The sequence below is a fragment of the Phalangium opilio genome, unplaced genomic scaffold (genome assembly GCF_054372755.1).
Source record: "Phalangium opilio isolate 3A_F unplaced genomic scaffold, DU_Popi_V2 ptg000113l_1, whole genome shotgun sequence".
Taxonomy (NCBI): Eukaryota; Metazoa; Arthropoda; class Arachnida; order Opiliones; family Phalangiidae; genus Phalangium; species Phalangium opilio.
Window position 1 is genome coordinate 8389072 of NW_028324209.1, and position 22869 is coordinate 8411940.

At 37.2% G+C, this 22869-nt stretch overlaps 1 protein-coding gene and 1 long non-coding RNA gene across 5 annotated transcripts in view; one reads left to right on the forward strand and one right to left on the reverse strand.

Annotated features, from left to right (window-relative positions):
• The window catches only part of LOC149623751 (uncharacterized), a 121061-nt gene that overhangs the window by 68213 nt on the left and 29979 nt on the right, over nucleotides 1-22869 (forward strand). Inside the window, exon 1 of one of the 4 annotated variants that reach the window (XM_089852967.1) lies at nucleotides 21953-22609. The exons of the other annotated variants lie outside the window; for them this stretch is intronic. The gene's annotated coding sequence lies outside the window, so the exon portion shown is untranslated. Of the gene's footprint in view, nucleotides 1-21952; nucleotides 22610-22869 lie in introns of those variants that run through there. 4 annotated transcript variants of the gene reach the window in all.
• Nucleotides 21113-21655, reverse strand: LOC149623753 (uncharacterized). Its single transcript, XR_016374867.1, has 2 exons — nucleotides 21538-21655; nucleotides 21113-21474 (listed from the first exon to the last, which is right to left on the reverse strand). It is a non-coding gene; the product is annotated as an uncharacterized LOC149623753 (long non-coding RNA).

A 22869-nucleotide genomic window follows, 5' to 3' on the forward strand; every position in this document is an offset into this window, starting at 1 on the left:
TTGGTGGCGATTTTGAGTCGAAAATGTTCTATAACATTTTGCCGTCCGGGCTTGCTCTGTTTTTCAGTTATGATTTGAGTGTTTTAGGGATGGCCCCTGCAGTTTCTTAATTAAATTTAAGGGGTCATCTGTAAAATACTCAAATCTTAACTTGAAAACAGTGGCCCTTGTAAATTAAGGGTGATCTCCCGAAGAACATCACCTTTAATTTACGTCAAACTTAGCAGAAACACCCTGTAGAATTTGAACTTTAAAACGGTAAAGGCCAATTATCTAATGAAGAAATTCAAAATATTTAAATGATTTATTTCCTTATTTCCCAATGTGATAAATAAATATACAGGGTGTTTGTGAAAAGTCCATCAATAATGAAAGGGCGTATTTATTGGGCCATTTTGAGTCGAAAATGTTCTATGACATTTTGCCGTCCGAGCCACCGTTTTCGAGTTATGATTTGAATATTTTAGGGATGACCCCTTCATTAAATTAGCGCTGTCTTTCAATTTCTTAATTAAATTTAAGGGGTCATCCGTAAATTACTCCAATCATAACTTGAAAACAGTGGCCCGAACGGAAAAATGTCATAGAACATTTTCGACTCAAAATGGCCCAATAAATACGCCCTTTCATTATTGATGGACCTTTCACAAACACCCTGTATAGATAAAGTAAATGAAATAAACGTGTATGATTCCGGTTGGTTGTTATTTAACAACTGTTTCGACACAAAATATATTCTACAGGGCCGGTAGGCCCTTGTAGATATGACTTGATACTCTTTTGTAACGTTAAAGCAAAATTCACATGCTTTTACCATTTTTCCTATGGAGATTAACATGGGGTTTTTCGTGATATTTAGCCACCTCTAACTGAAAAACTAGAGCGAAGTTACTTTTCGGAATACTCTTAATTTAACAATTATGTATTCAAGGTGTGCTATCGGCTAGTTTAATTTAAATCAATTAACTCAAAGTATGTTAATTTTAGTTAATTCTGAAAGTACGTCAAAATTACTTTTGAGTCAGACTATCTAGCAGTAGACGCTGACAGATTACTTTACTATTTCATCCGAGCTTGAGCACCTTTATATGTATTTTCTAATTAACTGTAGCACCCTTAATAAGAAATAGGTCGTTATCAGGTCGAATTTTCGTCTAGAAAAGTAATTCAGGTAAATAATTACAGTTAACAGAGGTTTTTATATCATTGAAAGTAAGTTTTTGAACGTTCTTTACGGCCAAGGCTTAAGTTGTATTTTAGTTTGTCTATGTAATATAGTATTTATATAGTCTTTCCCCTTTCAAGATAAAAAAAGCTCATTTCCAGCTCTGTATTCCAAAAATACGCAGTCTGCTTCGTTTCCTGCTACAAACAAATATATGAGGACTGAGGTATACAGGGTTTTATTATTTGTTAATCTCACCAAAATGCTACTAATTGTGAAGGTGTGTGATATATTTCCTTAAACTAAACCAATGTAGAGGAATTTCCATGTTTACATCAGCACAGATTCTCTCAACGTAACCACGTTGGAAACGGAGAGTTACGTATGAGGTATACTGGGTTTCATTATTTGTTAATGGTTTAGAAATCAACGGTAGTGTTTTCACCCTGTGAAGAATTCAACTTCAAAATATTACAGGAAAGATCACAAAATGTTCAATGTGTTTTCCTACGGCAGTTAAAAGAGTGGTGTATAGGTTACTGGTTAGCGCAGTTCACTCAACATTCTCATTTGAGGACAGGTATACGCGGTTTCATTATTTGTTAATCTCACTAAAATGCTACTAATTGTGAAGGTGTGTGATATAATTCCTTAAAACTAAACCAATGTAGAGGACCAGATTATTCGTTAAAACAATTTTGGTCCTATTGAATCAGTTATACTGTGATGTTACGTTATCATTTTATAAACTATTTGTTACCAACAATGGATTGTTTAATTCATAAGTAACAGTGGTGCTGGTTAATCCAGGAGGACAGTGTCGTTATATAATTTAATTAGTCAAATAATTTTCATGTTTACATCACAGATTCTCTCAACGTAACCAAGTTAGAAACGGAGGGTTACGTTGTTTGCTATTTCCACAGTCCACGTTGCCGTTTGTTTATTGGTTTAAATTGCTATGAATTGTATAGGTATTTGATTTAATTACTGGTATTCAAGCTAAACTATAGAATAACATCATTCATTAACATATTGTATAGATAATCTTTACCACAAACCTAGCACAGGATATGATAAAAATTTAACGCAATGTGTTGGAAATAATAAAAAACTCCTCTAAACATTAGAGTTAAGGTGAATTATTTATTAAAAGTCATTTTATAAGCTTAATGAGCACTGACGACAAGTTAATTTCAACGTAATTAAGTGTAATTAACGTGAAATTAAACCCCGAATGTACATTTTTTTTTGGATGAAAACTCAGATAACTCTTAAATGATGTCCTTGATTAAGATTGTATCTAACCAAGCCGTTGGTAAAGCCCCATGTTTTCTCTTTCACACTTAAGCTAATTTAAATTATCTCGAAAGCACCTTAATAGGCGCGAAATTCAAAAGTTTAGGGTAAAATAAGAATCGAAAACTCCACTAAAAATTGCAATTAAGGTGAAGTATACATTTAAACTCATTTTATAGCCTAAATGTACACTGCCAAAACACAATCCTACGTTAATTTTAACTCAATTAAATATAATTAACGTGAAATTAAACCAAAATATACATTTTTGGATAAAAGCTCAAATAACTTTTAAATAAACTGTTTAAACTACCCAAAAGTTTAGGGTACCATAATGATGAATATATGGCAAAAATATTAAACTGCACTAAACATTGCAAATAGGGTAAAAAATTCAAATAAATTTTAAGCTTAATCCACTCTCACGAACCACGCTCAAATTAAGATTAAAACATCACAAGTTTTTCGTACAGCCACAGTAGTTTCCTATTTCACTTTCAAATTAATCTAAATGATCATTAAAATACATCAAAAGCGCATACATTAAAATTTTAGGGTAATTGCAATTTAAGTTAATATTTTATTGAAACTTTTATTATAAAATAAATCCACACAAGATAAACAAGATAAGCCGTTAAATTAAACTCAATCAAGTATAATTAACCTAAGAAAAACATTAACATGTACAAAAATGGGCCAAGCCTCGCTTCGTGCCCTCTCCGCCCTAAAAAGTTCTGAGATCCCATGTAGAGCCAAGTCTGCCTTTTGTTCCCATTCAATCGCCAATTGAACAATTATGTTATAAATTAAGTCCTTTTCCTAATTAATAACCAATCTTCTTTGACTCTATCATTATTATACATCTTTGTTCGTATCAAAAATATCGTGACTTGGCAATCGCAAGTAAGTAATATTAAAAGGAAGTCGAAGGGATATTAAAATCGTTTATGGTCGAGGGGATATGTACAAGTTTATAAGATGAGTCATGCACAACCCTATGTACAAATTATATGGTGAGTTATGCATAACCCTATTTACAAGTTTATAAGGCGAGTTATGCATAACCTTATGTACACCTGCGCTTGCCAAGTCACGATATTTTTGATACGAACAAAGATGTATAATAATGATAGAGTCAAAGAATATTGGTTATTAATTAGGAAAAGTACTTAATTTATAACATAATTGTTCAATTGGCGATTGAATGAGAACAAAAGGCAGACTTGGCTCTACATGGGATTTCAGAACTTTTACGGCGGAGAGGGCACGAAGCGAGGCTTGGCCCATTTTTGTACATGTTAATGTTTTTCATAGGATCTCACTTCTTTTTGTAGACCCTCTCGTTATACTTCGGTAGTTATATTAAAACAAGACCCTCTCGTGGTACTTCGTTTGCCAATATAATCGCTAACGTTTGTCCCTATTTACGCTGAATTACCCCTTTCGACCCGCAGAGAATATGCAATAAAGATTGTACGCGATATCCTAATAAAAGAATGTAGCATCAGTTACGACACATTTCTATTAAACTACTACTCCTATTAGCTTTAATATATATTTAACTTTCGGTTAACTTTGGACCATTACGTCCTTTCATCAAGAACACACACTATTTCTGTTGAAAAGACGGCAGCGCCATCTAGTTTTAAAATAAAGAACTAAAGAACAATTTTATAAAAAATTCGGGATGTTTTAATTTTTCTGTGCTTTATAAAATAAATGAAAACTAAATCCTGAATTTTAAGTTTCTATCTCCTCTAGAAGTACCTTAGAATTTTGATGATCGGTGAGTGAGTGAGTGAGTGACAAAATAAGGTAAATTTCACCTGCGATATTTCGAAAAGCATATAGGGTAGGAACTTGAAATTTGGAAACAATAGCTAGGATTGACAGTCCTCGCGGCAAGCAAAATTTCAGACTTTCACCTATACCCATCACGAAGTTACAGTGGGCTTAAAAGTGCCACGAGTTGCTTCGAGAAAAGGATGTCAGTGCTCGACTTGGCTGGGAGCACGGCAGTGCTCCCAGAATGTGAAAGATTCGTGTTTTGGGTAAATTCATGGATACCTTATAATTAAACTAACAAATCTTTCACCCAGCCTCCATTTTCCTGTTTAATTCTTACGATTAATTAAATTGTCATTTAAAAGCTTTTTTCCCCATTTTGAAAAGAGAGCCATTGAAAAGGCGTGATATTTAAAAGTTTTGGGGCAAAGTAGTGATTGTTCTGCAAGAGTCAAACAGTCACTCCTCTAAAGTTTGCAGAATTTCTTGTTCAAACTCGTATAATAAACTGAAATAACACTAGTAAAAGAAGATAAGCCGTTAATTTCAACTTAATGATCATATTTAATTAAAATTAATCGAAAACAACAGGTTTTTTTGGGTAACTATAGATAACCCTTAACTGAAATAACAAAATAAGATTAAACTACGCCAGTTGTTCTTTCAGCCTAAATGTTTTCCTATTTAACACTAAAATTAATTACATTATCACTATAATGCATTAATAGGCTCCAAACACAAAATTTTAGGGTAAGGAATGTGTCAAAATGAAACTTTTCCATTTAAATTTTAATATATCATTAGCATAGTTCGCCAAATCACCAGCAACAATTTAATCTGGCAACATTCAATGTAATAATGTTGCCAATAAAACAAGGGCGTCTAGCCCATAACTAAGCCATATCACTAGCCATCTCTCGCTATCCCTAATTCAATAAATTTTCTTCTACTGAAATACCACCTAGCATACCAGTCAAGTGGGGGGAGCAACAGAAAATTTTAAAGCACAGTCTTACGATAAGTCTTGGAATTTGGGCCTCAAATTACAACCTCTAATCGAATCCGTTTGGTACACATCAACGTCAACGTAAATGTTCAATGTGATTACCATTGTGGTGCAGGCACTCTTCATCTGTCCATGTCTTTCAATTACTTTACAAGCAACGAACTCATGACGCAGGAAGTCCAAGTAAATGCCTTCAGAGATTTTCTTATCAAGAAAAAGGGTCCGATAATTTGGTTTCCAAGAATGCCCTCCCAAAAATGCACGTTATGAAGGTTTAAGGTACCATCCTTAAATAGCCTCGTCAGAGAACAGTACCTTTCTAAAAATAATGGATCGGCTTCAATTAGTTCACGCAAAGGTTTTGCCGTTTTGGGTAATCCTCGTAAACATCATGTTCAATTTTCCCTGGTTTGAATACACTGGCATTTTGCTAAAAGACGAGACTAACTAATTAAATTCGGTCCTAACTGCTACGTAACGACGATTAGTTTTCACTACGGCCTTTTTTCTCGGTTCCTCAGACAACTCGGACCTTCTGCTTCAAAGTCATTCCCAAAGAAACCTTTATGTTTTCTTTATTTTGTTCATAGTTTAAGGTTAGGGGGCCAACCTTTATTACAATGGTTTCTTTTTTCGGTATTTGTGCCTTTTTAACAGGCGTATTGTTAAAATTGTAACACTACAGAAATTGTATTTCAAATGGGACCGGCAATACCGCAACGCTGAGCCGAAAAACTGGATGGTAATTGTTTGGACCTATAGGGTCAGGACATTGGAGGACCAAACATACCGTGGTGTCACGTGTCGAATGTTAAAGCGACCTTCACCACTATACATACTATGATCTGCTGCTCAAGCTGACAATCTTTGAAAACTCAACTTTGAGGAACTTCCGGTCTTTTTAGATATAAAGGGGCTTTCAGTGTCGCTAAGTAGTAGAATTACAGTAGTTGGTCTCGTTTCCTAGCAAAATGCCAACTTATTCTAACCAGGAAAAATTGGGCAGCAAGTTTATTTTGGGTGAAGGTCGCGGTAACATTCAACCATAGAGAATTTTACACATGTGTAAAATTCTCTCTGGTTCAACTAAAGGTAGTGCTTTATGCCGAACGGTCTCCACACCGACATTTGGGTGCGAGGACTTTCGTCATTTCGATAGTGCAATATCGTGAACGTAGAAGAGACTGTATAGTCTGTAATGAGGATACAGACTTTGACATCGTAGAAAGTTTTGAAGCCAATCTCATGCTTGTAGTAGAGCGGTGGAACAAGAAGTTGCACTAAGCCATTCTACTGTTCGTGCCAGTTTACAAGGGCATTACTACAGGCATAATCATATCCCCCTACATCAAGCCTTAACGGACGAGAAGTACCTAAGACGGCAATACCATTAGTCTTGCCATGCGTCATGAGTTTAGTGGTTGCAAATGTAATGCAAGACACGGACAGTCATCTGGAAGAGTGCCTCAACCACAATGGTAGACACTTCGAATATTTACGTTGAGTTGTTTACTAAACAGTTTAGAGGTTGCAATTTGAGGCCCAGGTTCTAAGACTAATCGTAGGACTGTGCTTTAAAATATTTTGTTGCATTCACGCATATTCTCCTGTATTCTTTGTGTATCTTGCCACTCGTTGTCACTTAAATACAATAAAACATGAATTCTAAACATTTATTTACACCCTGTATAATTTAGCACGACATCACCCGTTGGCAGTATTGGGGGTTGTACATAAAGGAAGCTGTTGGTCTGATCTCGACAACACTGTATATGTATACAGTGTACGAAACAAATATTTTTCTTCCATATTTCAAATACCGTCGTTTTTAAACTTTTCATAAATAAAGTACAACACAATATGCTTATATAGACATCGTCTTCAAGCTCTTCTACTCATGATGCATTTCCTCAAAAATTCTCATTGATATATGTTTAGAGTGTACACAACAAATAAAAAAATTTATTCTACATTTCAAATACTGTCATTTTTGAACTAACTTCATATATAAAGTACAACATTATATGCTTTTCGAAAACTATGTTATTGGATATGAGTTCATATAATTAACTATACTTAAGTACTTCTTTAAGCTATTAGAAATAGATCAACCCCAAATGTATGTCGGTACAAAAAACATGAAATTATTCAAATTTTAATTACATTAAGACTGAAGGGACAGATATTATAAAAAAACGTCTTGGTTTGGACCAAGGCCGAAAAAACAAACGATATGTGTGAGGTTTATCAGTTGACTGAAGTTTCAGATATTGCAATTTCTTTTTAAATTACTTTTATTCCTTTAATCCTTAATCAATATTTAATTCAATCAACTTATTTTTACTGTTAATCGATCTATTCCCTCTAAATTAATTTCAAAAATTACATATCTACGCTTTTTCAAGAATAATTCCATTTTCCGAAAACATTTTATCATGAAATTAATTATTTTGAAGGGATTTCGTGTCGATGATTACTAAGTTGGAAGCACAGTTTTAATTCTTGTTGCCTTGACAAATTTTCAAGTTTGCACCAAAAAAGTTTAAATCTGTTGTAAGTTGCTGGGAAGACTGATGTCAAGAAATTATGATAAAGAATTTATTTTGCTCAAACTAATTTATAAACATATGTTGTCTACTTAAGACAAAGCAACAACCTCGGTCCTGTCTTGTTTCTTTTAGTAGGTAGCTCTCCTTGTATGCACTGGAAAAATATGATATCGGTGTAAATATAACCAAAGGAAAGGGTAAAGTTTACATAAAAAGAAATACTTCTCAGTTCCGATGACTTGTTATTTCCTGAGGAAATAAAATGGTTGAACACATCATACCTTACCAGAACTGCCATGGACCGATCGTACACAAATTACATAAGGAGAAACTAAAACACTGGGGCGATGCCGCCATTGGGGTCTTCTCCCTCTCGCCTAGAAGCACCGCTAGAGGCAGTGCGAGTTGACTTTCCTCCCGCCTGTAGTGAACTTTGGCACCGTCTGACGATGGCCCTTGGTGCAAGGAAGAATACCCCAACGGTCTCCTCGCCCCTGTGTGTTTTCGGAAATGGTCTCTACGCCTGATAAAATCATTCCGCGTAATACGTAACCGGTGTACAAGCAGGCCCGTAGCCACGGGGGGGGGGCACCAGGGGGCAATGCCCCCTCAAAAATATATCCTGCCCCCTCAAATAAGATTTCGGTTTGCCCGTAAATGCCCCCTCAAAATTTTCCAATGCCTTCTTATCAAACTAACTTTGCCCCTGTAATGAATATTTTCATTTTGATACACAAATATTCAAGCTATTTAGAATGTATATCAACATATTTTAGACTTTATTGTCTTTACTTGTGTATATTCCTGATACACTTGGATTTTTTTACTTGATATATCCCTGATTCATTTGTATGTTTTAAATTCACTTTTGATATGTATCCCTGCTATATGGAATTTTTAGCTTTTTGTGGTTATCCTTGATATATATCGCTTGTTTTGTCATCCAGGACCAAAATATTATGTCGGGGTACAGTGAGGGGTCGGACGTTTTGGAAAAAGTGTTCGGGATTTTGAAATCCAATTTGATTTCTTCGGATTCCGTCGGATTTCGTTTGATTTCAGAATTCGATAAAATCCAATGAATTTCATCGAATTTTGAGATTTTTCCCGTGATTTCGACGGATTTTGCGATTTCTTTGGATTTTGGATTTCGTGAATTTTGTAATGGATTTCACGATTTCTTTACTGATTTTGTTTCTGATTTTGTGATTTCGCTTCTGATTTCGTGATTTTTATGTTGATTTCGTGATTTCTTTGTTGATTTTTTGTTTTGTTTTTCTGATTTTATGATTTCTTTAATGTTTTGTGATTTCGTTGCTGATTTCGGATTTTTTATTTGATTTCGAAATCAGCATTGATTTCGGATTTCTTAAGTTGGATTTCACGGGTAGCGTACGGGAGTTCATGAATGACCGACCCCTCGGGGTACAGACTTACATTTGACGCCTCAACAGCGACTTGCGAAGTTGCGAGGCAAACTTTTCCTGCCCTACTGGCGTATTTTCACTTTAACGACGAGCTATGTCACTTGAAAGAAAGTGAAACTTAACTTCCCTAGCCTACGAAAAAGATCTGACTAGAAATTTAGATTTAGAATTGTTTATTAACAATTTATTTATTTTTAAACTTTTTAAAAAAAGTTTGATTTTCAAATGTTAAATGAGTGTCAATAATGAAATACCTGCTTAAATATTTATTGTCTGACATTTTGATATTTATGTTATTCTATAAAAAAATTCCATTTGCCATGCCCCCTCACAGAAAGATACTGCCCCCTCTGCGTAACTTTTCTAGCTACGGGCCTGTGTACAAGTAACGCCAACAATGTAGTAAGGGGTGATGACGTTCCAAATCTAGATTGAGTGCCACGTTAATGCCACGATTTTTACCCCCTCTTCAGGCGGCCGACTACTTATAACCGTGTGCATTGACTTAGAAACTATAAACTACGAATTTGTAAGTGAATTAAAGAGAATGGTTTGTCGTACCATGGATCTACTATATTTCAATTATTTTTCCAAACAATACAATACCCTAATTAATTCAGATTGTTTAAAATTAAAACCGTTAAAACCGACTAATTACTATAATACTATTAACATTTCATAACCCCGACACATGCACCCCCAAAACAATAGCATGCACGCCAGATTAAATTAAATTACTAGATTTAGTTGCCACTTTATATTTTATATGATATTAAATTAAATGCGCGTTATGCGAAAGAGTACTTATCACAACGGAGTTCATAGTTGCGCGTTTGTCACCGAGATGTGCGGCGACACTAGACGGATCGGACGGAAGTGAAAAACGTAGACGTTGTAGTAAAGAGTGTTGGTTGGCGCCAAAGGTGAAGAATCAAGACTTGTCCGGTCGACCAGTGGTTTATAGCGACTTTCCGCAACCGTGGTGGAGTTCCGTTCCCGCCATGGGAGAAGTACCCGGAGATGGACTTCGGTTCTATCGTGCAGTCATCAAGAGAGTCTTTCTTGAATCTCGGATCTCTATGTTCTGGTTATCTCATTGTGGTGTTCAGTCCTTTTTATAGAATTTCGATGACTTGAAATCTTTGTGACTTGAAAGCTTTGTTCACTGATTGGTTGAGAGCGTCGATTTGAACGCCGATTGGTTAACGAATCGAGAATTTGGCGGTTACTGTTCTTGGTGTTAGGACGCGAGCGCGGGAAAATAATTTTGACCACGTCGCGGTGGCAAATTCTATGGGCAACGATAAGATCTGGCGACTATCTGGCGTCTTTAACTTAAACAGTACAATTTCTATACACAATACCGAGAAAAGACATTTCTATACAAATAAGCCTAAAGTTACGCTACAGTATATAACAGAGCTATTTACAGCATCCAAGGTACGACAGTATATTTTTTGAAAGGGTAAGGTAAAAATAAAGAAAGAAAGACTCGGCCGGCGAAAGAGGGGTTGAACAATGACCAGGGTCTAGCGGCGCCACGAAGTCGCCACCAAAACGCTATCCCCAGTCTTTATTGACACGTCCCTATAGGTTAACCATTCAAACCTTTCCCACTACAAAACTTGGGTTCTAACTATAACTATAATGGCTAACGGACTTTTGGGAAACAACTAAAATTTGAATTGTGCAACGAAAATATCCGTTGCATGAGTTATGGCCAAGAAGCTTTGAAGTTCGGAGAGGGAAACTGCAGTGCAACCTTTCCTTCATAGTCGCGACAAAAAAATGTAACATTTCGATATTCGAAGTTAAATGTATAAATTCGCGTCCCCAATATATGCATCCACTATCAAATATTTACATTTTCCTTTCGAGTTATATCAAAGATCGCTTGCTCTTTTTAGACACTTCGTATAATATTTCAAATATTCAATATTCGTCACCCAACACGTACTCCCTTCAAAATAATTAATTTCATGATAAAATGTTTTCGGAAAATGGAATTATTCTTGAAAAAGCGTAGATATGTAATTTTTGAAATTAATTTAGAGGGAATAGATCGATTAACAGTAAAAATAAGTTGATTGAATTAAATATTGATTAAGGATTAAAGGAATAAAAGTAATTTAAAAAGAAATTGCAATATCTGAAACTTCAGTCAACTGATAAACCTCACACATATCGTTTGTTTTTTCGGCCTTGGTCCAAACCAAGACGTTTTTTTATAATAAATATAATGATCTCAATAAATATAAATATGGTGCACTGTCTGTCTGGCTCGCAACCGGCTTTAGCTCGACAATGCATGGGTCTAATACGAAACAAACACGTTGTTGAAGGGGAACGTTCATAGATAACGCTTATTTCTTCTTTTAATGAGCCGCCTATCTCTTCGTACGCATGGCATTATATCATAAGTTCATTAGATATGTTCCATAAGTTTGTCGCTGGTTACAAGCTGGAGCTTGTCATAAAGTGACGTAGGTCATAGATTCGAGGTAAAGCGACGCCTAGTGTGGCGCTGTCAAAGGCTTAGTACAGATTAAATAGGACTAGATGGATTGCAAAACCGAGTGTAGTCAATTCTCGCTTGTCGTTCTCGAACTAGCTCTCATTAAGTCTATAGCATTATGTCATACTTATGGAACATATCTTATTAACTTATGATTATATCCATGTTTCGAACTATAGGGCTGATGAGTTGTAAATATATGCGGTAAAAACGTTGTCGGATTCAATTAACAATAATTAGTGTTCTCCCCAAAAAACAGGAAATGACAAAATTGTCGCTCAACCGTCAATTAAAAGTGATTACATCGTGAAAAAATGTATTTATTTGTGTTGAAACATTGTCTATCTCTTTTTCTCTCTTATATTATCATTCTTCTGTGTACTTTGAATACTGCAGCCTAAGTCACTCTACTATGGTGTATACTATAGCAATAACAGTTGCATTTAGTATCAATATTTGAAACCTAATTACGAGGATAAAACGAAGAAATAATTAATTCTGTGTTTAAGATCAGAATGTAGACATAGTTAATTATATTATCTCTAAGATATTAAACTAACATTAATTAATATTTTAATATATAAAACAGTAAATTTATACTGCAAAATCGTTAGGTTAAACAGAAGGTTCGCTTTACCAATTCTGTTATTGGATTCTATTCACAAATCAATAAGAAAAATGCATCAAACTTGAATCGCAAATCAATATAACAATTGCATGTGCACAAATTCAATAACGAAATAGAGAAACTGAATTAAAATTGAACAGATGTAGGATATGCTTTTAACGCAAAAGTTAAGCTTTTTTTGGCGTTCACGTGGGAAGGTTTATACTATAACTCCTAGATCTTTTATGACGTATATTTTCTCAATTTTGTATACCTTTGGTCAAGCGTGAATGGAGCACGGAGTACCAGTACCGACATTGCAATTTCCGGTAATATGCTTTGGTACACCTTCAGGTTTTCAATATGGACGCGCGGGAAAGTTATAGAAACCCAATAATCCAGTGCAGAAAAAGTCCCATGCACTGGAAGGAAGGAGCGCGTTGAAGAAAACAAGCAAATAACAACAAGGCCAAATCTCCCCGCACCCATTTGCCCCCTGTGTATCCACGCTAAATTGCTTAAGGAACGTCGGTTCGACCCCTATAGTTGGTGAACACTAACAGAACTATTATGAAATTGCACCGTAGAAATCGAAAGCAAAGTATATCCCCTCGGGTAGGAAGGCTGTAGGTCAGTAGGATTGGTCTATACGGATTCAGTGCTCTATACTCTCAACTCTCGATCTCGACAATAGCTCAGACAAGAATTCGGACCTATCGTGTATACGCGTCTATACCAGACTTAAGGCTCTGACACACGATTTTTTTAGATAAATTTAGGGGACCCTTCAGTCTTATTTATTTGTTTTGACTTGGCTATATGATGTGTCAGTGAGGTTCAAAGAGTTTCTTATGGGAGTTTGATTAATTCTTATGAGTCCCAATGAGTTTCTGTAGAGTTCGAGTGAGTTACAGTGATTTCTCAGGAGTTTGAGTGAGTTACAGTGATTTCCCAGGAGTTTGTGTTAGTTCCAATGGACCTTATGATTTCCCAGAAGTTTCAGTTAGTTCCAATGATTTCCCAGGAGTTTGAGCTAGTTCCAATGGACCCCATGATTTCCCAGAAGTTCCACTTAGTTCCAATGATTTCCCAGGAGTTTGAGTTAGTTCCAATGGACCCCATGATTTCCCAGAAGTTCCAGTTAGTTCCAATGATTTCCCAGGAGTTTGAGTTAGTTCCAATGTACCCCATGATTTCCCACAAGTTCCACTTAGTTCCAACGTACCCCATGATTTCCCCGAAGTTCCAGTTAGTCCCATGATTATCCTGGAGTTAGTTTCAATGATTTTCCAGGTATTTGAATGAATTTCAATGAATTCCAATGAGATTTCATGAGTTTTATTTATAGTTCCAATGAGACGTCCCAATAATTTCCCAGTAGTTTGAGTGAATTGAAAGTCCAAATGAGATTTCACGAGTTTAGTTCAGTTCCAATGAATCCCAGAGATTCTCCAGCAGTTTCAGTGGGTTCAAATATAAGACACAATGATTTACCAGGAGTTTGAGTGAGTTTCTACGAATTTGTGTGGGTCATAATAGTTCTCTAGGAGTTTGAGAGACTAAAAACCTTTTGAAGGCCTTCTGAAACCTTAAGAACAAACGAATCCTATCTTGTGTACAAAATGTTGCTCGAACAGAATTGTCCCGTGTGCAGGGAACTTAAATTTAACCTTTCTCATCCCTTGGGGATGATTTGGGGGGGGGGCGGGAAGGCGATTTCGGCCATTATAAAGAAACTTAAAGTATAGGGCGATATTTTGGAAACCAGGTGTGTTGGTCTTACATATATATATATACTTTTGCTTATGGCATGCACGCCATGCACTTCCCAACGAACTTCTCCCGCCAAAACTCTTATTGACAAGCAAAATTCTGAAGGGATGGGGGGGGGGTTTCAAAGCCGGGGGGAGGGTGAATCTCCCAGAATATACATAACTCTAGTGCATAGTATAGTCTCTGACTCGTTTCCCTGTGGGGTATATAGACAAGGGGTTCCAACTAGCTAGGGGTTGAACCGAAAAAATGCATGGGAAAAGTTTGTTTGTGAAGATTCAGGGACCCGAAGAGGATGCGATCGTGTTTGTTGGGGGGAGTGGAGGGTGGAAATCGGGAGAAGATGCTTCAAAGGACAAGTGTAGAGGAAAAAAAGGTTGAGAAAACACTTTGTATATGTACGCAATCAAATATGCGTTACGACATATTGGCCTAATTTTTAATCAGCCGTTTAATTTCGTATTACTATAGCTATAATTCACTTAAACTCTCATTTTTTAAATAGTTTGATGTAAAATTTATATTTATGAGAGGTAGCTCCACTTATTTTTAATTGGATTTGCTCAAATGGTTCTAAATTTGTCTTGAATATATCTTATATATATATATATATATATTTGAGAAAGTGTATGGTTTGTTTGTTTGAATACGTTTGTTATTAGTACACACACAGTCACAATTAATTACTGAATTTGACCAAACTCCATTGTTGATGCCAGGAATACTAGGGCAAGGTTCACAAGAAGTAGTCTTAAGCCCTTACACTGATTAAGTATGTTTAATCCTAAACTTGTCCTTTAGAATTAGAATGTGAGAGAGAGAGAGTTTGAAAAAGAGCGCGTGAGAGAGGTTTTTGGACCCTGGACGGCTTATAGGCTCATCATGGTTGTCGAACTCGGGACTCCGCCAAGTGGGGGCAATGGGCAAAATACCATCGCACGACGAGGGTTACTTAACAACTCCTAAGCCTTTGTAAAGATATGACGCGATATTTAGGAGGGGAAAGGGCGTCTTCGTCTGTTCCAACCAAGCTTCGAGTTGTTATTGACCTCGCAACGACGAATTAAGAAGATTAAACCAGCAGCCCCAATCCCTAGTATAATCTTGGGTTATATAACGCTTTCAAGTTAACTTAGCTCACTGACGAAGCTGGGTTATTACTACCCCGAACGTGAGACGCGGTGAGATGGTTGGTTGACTTGTTTACTTCATTCTTTTTTCTTTTTTTCTCCTAAGGACTCCGGGCCTGATTCTGTATTCGTTAGGGGAAAGAAAATTGGGTGGTTGAGATTATCACGAAATTTTCGTTGGTAATGAGTTGCTAGCTATTGCTGTTGACTTGACCGCAATTTGTCGATGGGTTTGATGGTTTTTCGGGGTCTATTACAACAATTGTTCGACCAAAAATTATCTCTGTTTTTTATCAAAGAGTTCTTTCCTCTTTTAAGATAATTGAGTCTGGGGGAATATATTTGGAGCAGCGGTTATGTAGTTAAGTCTTCCAACGTTTAGACGTGTGTTTTCATCAAAATTGACTGTATAACCATAGGTTGAAATTCACGTTTAGCGACAGAATAATTTATAGTGTTACTTTGCTAAGTTTAAATTGGAATTATGATGACTTTATGAACGCATTTAACAAATATAAGCAAGCTCAAATTCAGTGCACTTTCAGGTTAGTAATACATTGCTAAACCTACTCGTGCGAGACTTATAAGGTACGCAAGATATACACTTATTTTTATTATAATAAAATAAAAACCAGGCCCCTTAATATAACAAAAATTATTCTGCTCTTATACACCTTCAGTTTAGTAATTTGCCTTTCTGAAGATTTATTTTCTTTGCTAATATCAGACTTATAAGGTACACAACAGATATAAACTTATTATTAAAGAAATTTAAATACCTTTAAAAAAAAAACCCCACAAAAGGCCCCTTTATAGAATAGAATATAATGCATCCCTAATAAAAAAATAGGGCTGTTCAACTCTTTCTATTTTTTGTTGGCGGCGTGCTTTGAAGGTTACCGCACGCGGAAGTCTACGCGGGATTACGTAACCCTTTTTTTTCCTCATTCTCTCAGAGTTCTACTATATATACTGTAGAGGCGGTATATTTTTTTACTACAAACGTTGGAATTCGTCCTTGGTAGTAGTGGCCCATTCAAAGTGCGTGAGGAAAATAGAGAGAGAGAAGAGAGAGACCGAGTACTCAAAGGGGTGAGGCGGAGCTCCATTTCTCTTCCTGCTGGGACTAGGAAGGGGGGGGATCTATTGGAGGGCGAAACCCTTTTTTTACCCCCCCCCCGGTCTAGACTATATAAAATATACAGTATAGAGAGGATAGAGAGAGAGTTGGCGGACGTCTAACCGTGCTCTCTCTGTTGGTGCGCGCCAAGGGAACGAAAGGGGTAGAAGGAACCGCGGGATTCCAGGCAAGGCCGTTTTCACGATTCTCAAGGCCGTTCCGTTTATCCCTTCCCTCCCTGGTTGGCAAAGCTTCAAACAAGGAAATCGGCCGTGATTTATCAATGGGATAAAAAATGTGAGGAGTCCATTACTCGAAGCATAAATCATACTCCATAAGTTTGACGTTGGTAACAAACTGAGTTGTAACAATTTTGTAAAGCGCTTTTTCTTTAGACTAAATAGGTAAATTTGAAGGTGAAATATCTATGGAGAATTTATTTATATATGTAAGAAATAAATAAATAGATTAATCTGTCTTTCTGTTAGTAACGCTTTGGGCGTCATTAAATTTGAAAGACGCGTCTATAAACAAAAATCCGTCATATAAAGATTTAAAATTTAATATTAAAAACGCATCTGTAAACAAAAATCCGTCATTTTCAAAGAACCCTTCACTGTACTTCCGGTCATACCCTGTATGAATTTTACTATATTTAAAATATAGTAACGGTTTTGGTAAATGTTTTGCACTTAAAAGGGGTGACGGGTGGTTTAATTCTTCAGTTATTTTACAACATTCAATGATAGTTAATTATAATTAATGAGTAATTAACCTAATTATTGTAAGTATGGCAGTAGGTGTGTACGGGATGGGATTAAAAGAGGGTCCGAGCCCAGGTAACTAGTCGATGGCGCTAAAAGGGCTTTTTCAGATCGAATGGAACGATAATGGTCATTCCTAAACGGGTTTTATAGAGTGGTGGCGCGTGTCGACTCTTGACTTTCCCTTTCACGGCTTATTGAAGATGGCGAGGAATTGAAGGGGAAAACCGAGAAGAGGGGAAACGTCACTGAATGAAAACCCTCTCACTCGCGGCGCCGCCGCTTGCCCCTTCTAAGCCTTTGGGCACGCCACCTCCACCAACCATCACCACCGCTATAATGTAACAAATAGAGTTGATTTCCTGATTTCACTCCCTACTTAATAGTCCGGGAAACCACGCGTCATTTAGGCTTAGCGAAAGGGGCAAACCTTTCGCGTACTCTCCATGCACTTCCCTCTCCCTTCACTGGAAGAATTTTGTGATATAATATGTGTACTGTATGATTTAAATTTGTGTTACTTTCAATGGCGCAGGTTTTTTTATAAAAAGGGTAGAGGCAGAGGAAACGTATCTTGTATAAGCTGGTATACATGAGGTTCCCAGAAATTGGTCCAATATTTGTTAATTATCCTTAATTATAGTAAATTAACCCATATCGATATCGATATCGAAGTTTTACTGGAACCGATACCGATTTTTTAAGCTTGGCGAGATAACCTATTATTTTACCGATTGTCAAGTGATTTTTTTTTACCTATTATCAACCGAATCTCAACCGACTATCGACCAATTTTTAACTATTATCACCTGATTATCCCCATGGATTTTTGCCGATTATCAACCGATTTTCACCGATCATTAACCGATTAATCGGTAAAAACCGTTAAATTAAGCTCGAACCGATAGCTATATCATATCCGTTTGAGCACCCGTATTTCAACTCCACGCTTAATCATACTTAATTCTTTTTAATTTTGTTACAATATTAAAGTTCAGAAATCGCATTTTATTATTTCAAAGAGACGTATCTACAAGCGAGAGAGAGAGAGAGAGGATAACATTTCATATTCAACGCCAGCATATTTTTTATATTAAAAAAATTTAATTTCGACGCTATATAGCCTAGATATACATATATGTATATCATATAGAATCAAGGCAATTTCGTATTTTTATAAAGTGGCTGTCTCCTAACGCGCGAACTTGAAAAGAAATACAGAAAACTCTCTGACGACGTCGACGGAGCTTTTGGGGTAAAGTTCTGTCCTTGTAAATAGGTCTTATTCAAATGTTCCTCCATCTCTCTCTACCCTCTCTCCCTCACTTTGATATAATAGGAATTCTAGTCAATCGTAATCTTGGATTCAAATTGAAAAGAGAGGATGTGATGGGGGTCTCATCTGAACTCCCCTCTCCCTCTGAAAATCGGATCGGATCGGTTCTCGGGCACCCTTGAAAATGGGCACCCTTTTGCATGTGCAGGGACGAATGGGCGATCTCCGTATGACGACACAGACCGGGGGTTACCTAGGGTCATGGTCAACCGTTACGTAAAAAACCAACCCCCTTCACCCTGACAATGTGTGTTCCCCCCCCCGTCAAATTTTAAAGAGAAATTGGGGGGGGGGTCTCTTCTGTTGGAGACACGGAGAAGTACGCGAGAGCCCCCTTAACCCCTAAAACCGATCGTTTCCCTGACGGGGAGGGCCAAACATTACAATAGATGCAGGAATAATATATATAATAATGTACCAGATCGAAAAATATATATAATATAATATAATATAGGCACGTATATGAAATTAAATTTAATATGATCAGGAAGAAGTAATATATATTTTTTTATTTAGAACTTATATACGTTTATATAAATCGTCTGAGAATTGCGGGAAGGGATGTATGATGACCCGGTTTAAATTTAGAAGATGATGTCTGTCGTCTGCTTTTAAAACATTGGTTGGTCGATTTATGTACATCAGGGACGGAAATAAGCAAATTATTTTGTTTTATTTGTAAAGGGTTGTGGATGAAATAATACCGGGTATTGTTTAAAAGGGATAGTTCTATAAAATTCTGAAGAAGAACTGAAAATATATTGGGCAAATAATCAATTTTAAAACGTCATCGGTATCGATATCGGACACTGTCCATGCAATTAAGCCTTTGTCATGGGATTATTTCCTTCCATGTTTGATATTGGTTCATTGTTATGGTTTTTTGACTGTTTATATTATTTCGTTTCGTATTTTTAAAGGAGCCAATCAGCGTGGCATGTGTTATAGTTAATGGAAATGTAGTCACTCTCTACGTCTGTGTCCAATGTAGAAATTAACGTTCACTTTTATTTTCACAATATCGATTAGCTTACTCGTGACGTAATACGTCATAACCATATAATGAATTACGAAATATAATCAATATAGCCGTAGAGAACCGTCGCATTTAATACCGTAACCAAAATTTAATAATAAAAATTTAAATGATTTAAAAATTCCAGTATAAACTAGAATATTTTGATTATAAAGAAACTTTTAATCGCACAGAGCATTTCACAAGGTTCAATTAAAAATGCTGCCACGTTTATAAGCAGTTTTTGGCCTATTTTCAACATTACACAAGCAATAATTTGAATATAGACGTATATATAGTTATTTTGGAAAGTGTATGCGGCGTTATTTTCGTCAGATTTTGGCCTATTTTCAAAATCGCTCCATTTTTACACGTCGAGGAGCCCCTTCTGAATACGGATATTCGTGGGAGTACAGACGAGCGGGGCTCTGGACGTGGCGCGCGCGTTCCTGCTGCTGATTCAAGGATATTCGGGCGTTGTTGAATAAAAACCGCAAACGCGACTAAAAAGGCAAAAGCGAATTCCGAGTTTCACCTTAAACATTGTAAACACACACCAAAAAACTGAAATCTTCGTTTTTAATTAGGTATTAAAAATATTTTGAATTACGTCATAGGAAAGAATTAAATAAAGAGAATAACAAAATATCTTGGTTCAAATAACTGGGTAAGTCAGTATGTATAACACCATCTGCGCGCGTTTCGGCATCGTTAATCTTATATGATTTCAACCCAGATATCAAATACCACGCAGCAACATCCATAAATGCAACCGAAAATATTTGTTTACTAGGTCACGAAATCAGGAGAGAAAAAAACGGGTGAAAACTGTTTACTTCAAATCATTGGCCCTCTTTTGATTGAACGGGGAAAAAAATAAGCCCCATCCACCTAAAATCCTTGGAAATAAAAATTGGGTCCCTTATAGTAAACCCTTAAATTCGATACGCCTTTTTACACAACACAAATCTGCATGCAGACCCGTCCGTTTCTCTCAGGCTCTTGGCGGACAGGAGTCCCATGCAGGACAACAAGCTCCTAGAGGGGATAGAACCCCCTTAGCCCTATTGTTGTTGTTTACGGGTACTCCTGTAGGGACCCCAATCCGGCGGAGGAACGGCTTTAGAATACGTAACCCCTATCGGGAAAAGCGCCGAAGATGTTGATGATGCCTGTGGGCCACCGGTAACCCACATCCCCGGTGACCTCTATAAACCCCGGTCGAAGTATCGCGTCTACCTCTAGCAGAGAGAGAGAGAGTACACTGTCTATTCTATATTATTATATAAGTATTGTTGTTTGGGTGCTACCCAACGTGGGAGCGGGAGTTGGTAAACAGCATCCGCGACGTCTCTACTCCAAAGCTATCGAACGTTTTTTTTCTCTTCTCTTCCCCGTTTTTACCTCTTTCCAGTAAGGTTTCCCACCCCTTACTTAGAAGGGAAAAAGAGAAAAATTATCTCGATGGTGATTGGTTGAAGGAACCCGATGCTCTCTCCAATTCACGTTCCTGATTGGTTCGTCGTACTTCCCTCGCTCCCTAATCCTTATCGCATTGGAGAAGCCGCCTCTCAGCCTTTTCTCTTCTTCCATGGAGGAAACATTGGAGACGAAATAGATAGCTGAGGGATAATTTCAAAAGTGAATCCATGATGACTTTCGACTAGTTATGATGTCACGGACGTGACGGATTTTAGATGATATTTTAATAAGTCAGGCCTATTTACAAATGTTATGTATTGGAACTCGTTGTCTTGAACAAGGTGAGACCCATGGTTGCCAGCCTATTTGTTTCAAAATAACTTTGACAATATAATTCAGTAAAAATGTCTGATTTCGCAACTGTATGTTAAACTATGAATAGATGTCTTTATTCAAAACATTAAATTAGAAGTCGCTCATTTTTATCACAAAAGATGGAAGTTATTCTAGATGAAGTTATTCCCCTAGTGACGATTTTACGGAATCTCTTTAGCAGGTTGACTAAGATAAGCAACGAAAGTTAGATAATTTAAGCTATGGTTTATAGCACTTGGGTTACTTTACTCTAAGCAGACGACGAAAAGGGATGGCGATCCTAGCGGGATAAGTCTCATCTTACATCTCCATCGATGTATGCCCGAGCATCAATCGTTGTTCTTCCACTTTTCCTCCATGATTTTTTCCAACTCTCCAACTCGAGTAGCGACATCCAGCGGGGTTTCTATCATCTCCTTTTCTCCCCCTTTCCGCCAGCTTAATATATTTTCCCCGTCGTTGCCGCTACAAAAAACATATATCCTTTTTTTAGGCGAGTTGCGCCGCGCCTCTCTCCTCTCTCTCTCTAGCTCTGGCTTTCCGTCGTCGTTGCTGGTGGAAGTTGCACGACGACGACGTTCATTCCCCCACAATCCCTCCGTTCCCTTTTGCCTTTAACCTCCTCGCTGGCTCAGCAGCCACCACTCTTTTTGGCCTTAACTTTTTTATACCATTTTGGTGCCCTCGAAGGAGTGAACAGGCACGAAAGCGAGGAGCTAAAGAAACCCTTGGCGCCACCAAAAAACGTTGGCTAGAAGCGCGCGCGCCAAAACGAACACGTGAAGAAGAAAACCTTTCCTTTTTTATCGCTTTGGCTCTCCGGTTGACTTTTACCCAAGTTAGTGTCTTTCGGCTTCGAGCTTGGCTTTTTCCCGCGCTTTATCTCGACGCGTCATGTTTACCAGCGGACGTGACGCGCCGTCGTTTTAGAATCGGAATCCGTTTCGACTTTTATTAATCGATTATACCCGAACGAAATCGAAAAAAACAACCCGTGTCTCTCGAAAACAAAAACGCGACACCCGATGGATTAGAAATCTTCCGCCGTCTTGATGTTTACGATTAAGTCGTCGTTCGCGATCATTGTTACGTCATCGAAGAGGATAACTCGTTGTCATCTCTTTGGTGGGCTATGGTGACCCGACTCCGAATTAGAGATCCGTTCCTCTATCAAGATCATCTCGGTTATTTCGAGAAAGGCGTTCTTATCGAATCATTTCGTCACCGTTGTTACTTCCGCGATTTTACCAGCAACACTCGCGAGCCTTTTTACTTCCGAAGGTCCAGGATCCGCAGGCCGCTACCCGGACTGCTAACGCAGGTATATTTCTTTATTGTCATCCCCTCTCTCTTACTTACCTAGCTTCGTTAAACGCCGGCAAACGTTTCCGCGTATTTCCGTTATGGCCAAGTCTAGTCTAAGCTATAACAAACCGTACCAAGGTGAAGGTCGATCGGCCTTACAACTTTTATTCTCCCTCTGTAAACGATATAGTTTTTTAAAGAAGGGCTGTTGAAAATTAAAATAGCCAAAACTGAATAAGGACCACCCAATACATTTTTATTCTAACATTTCAGGAA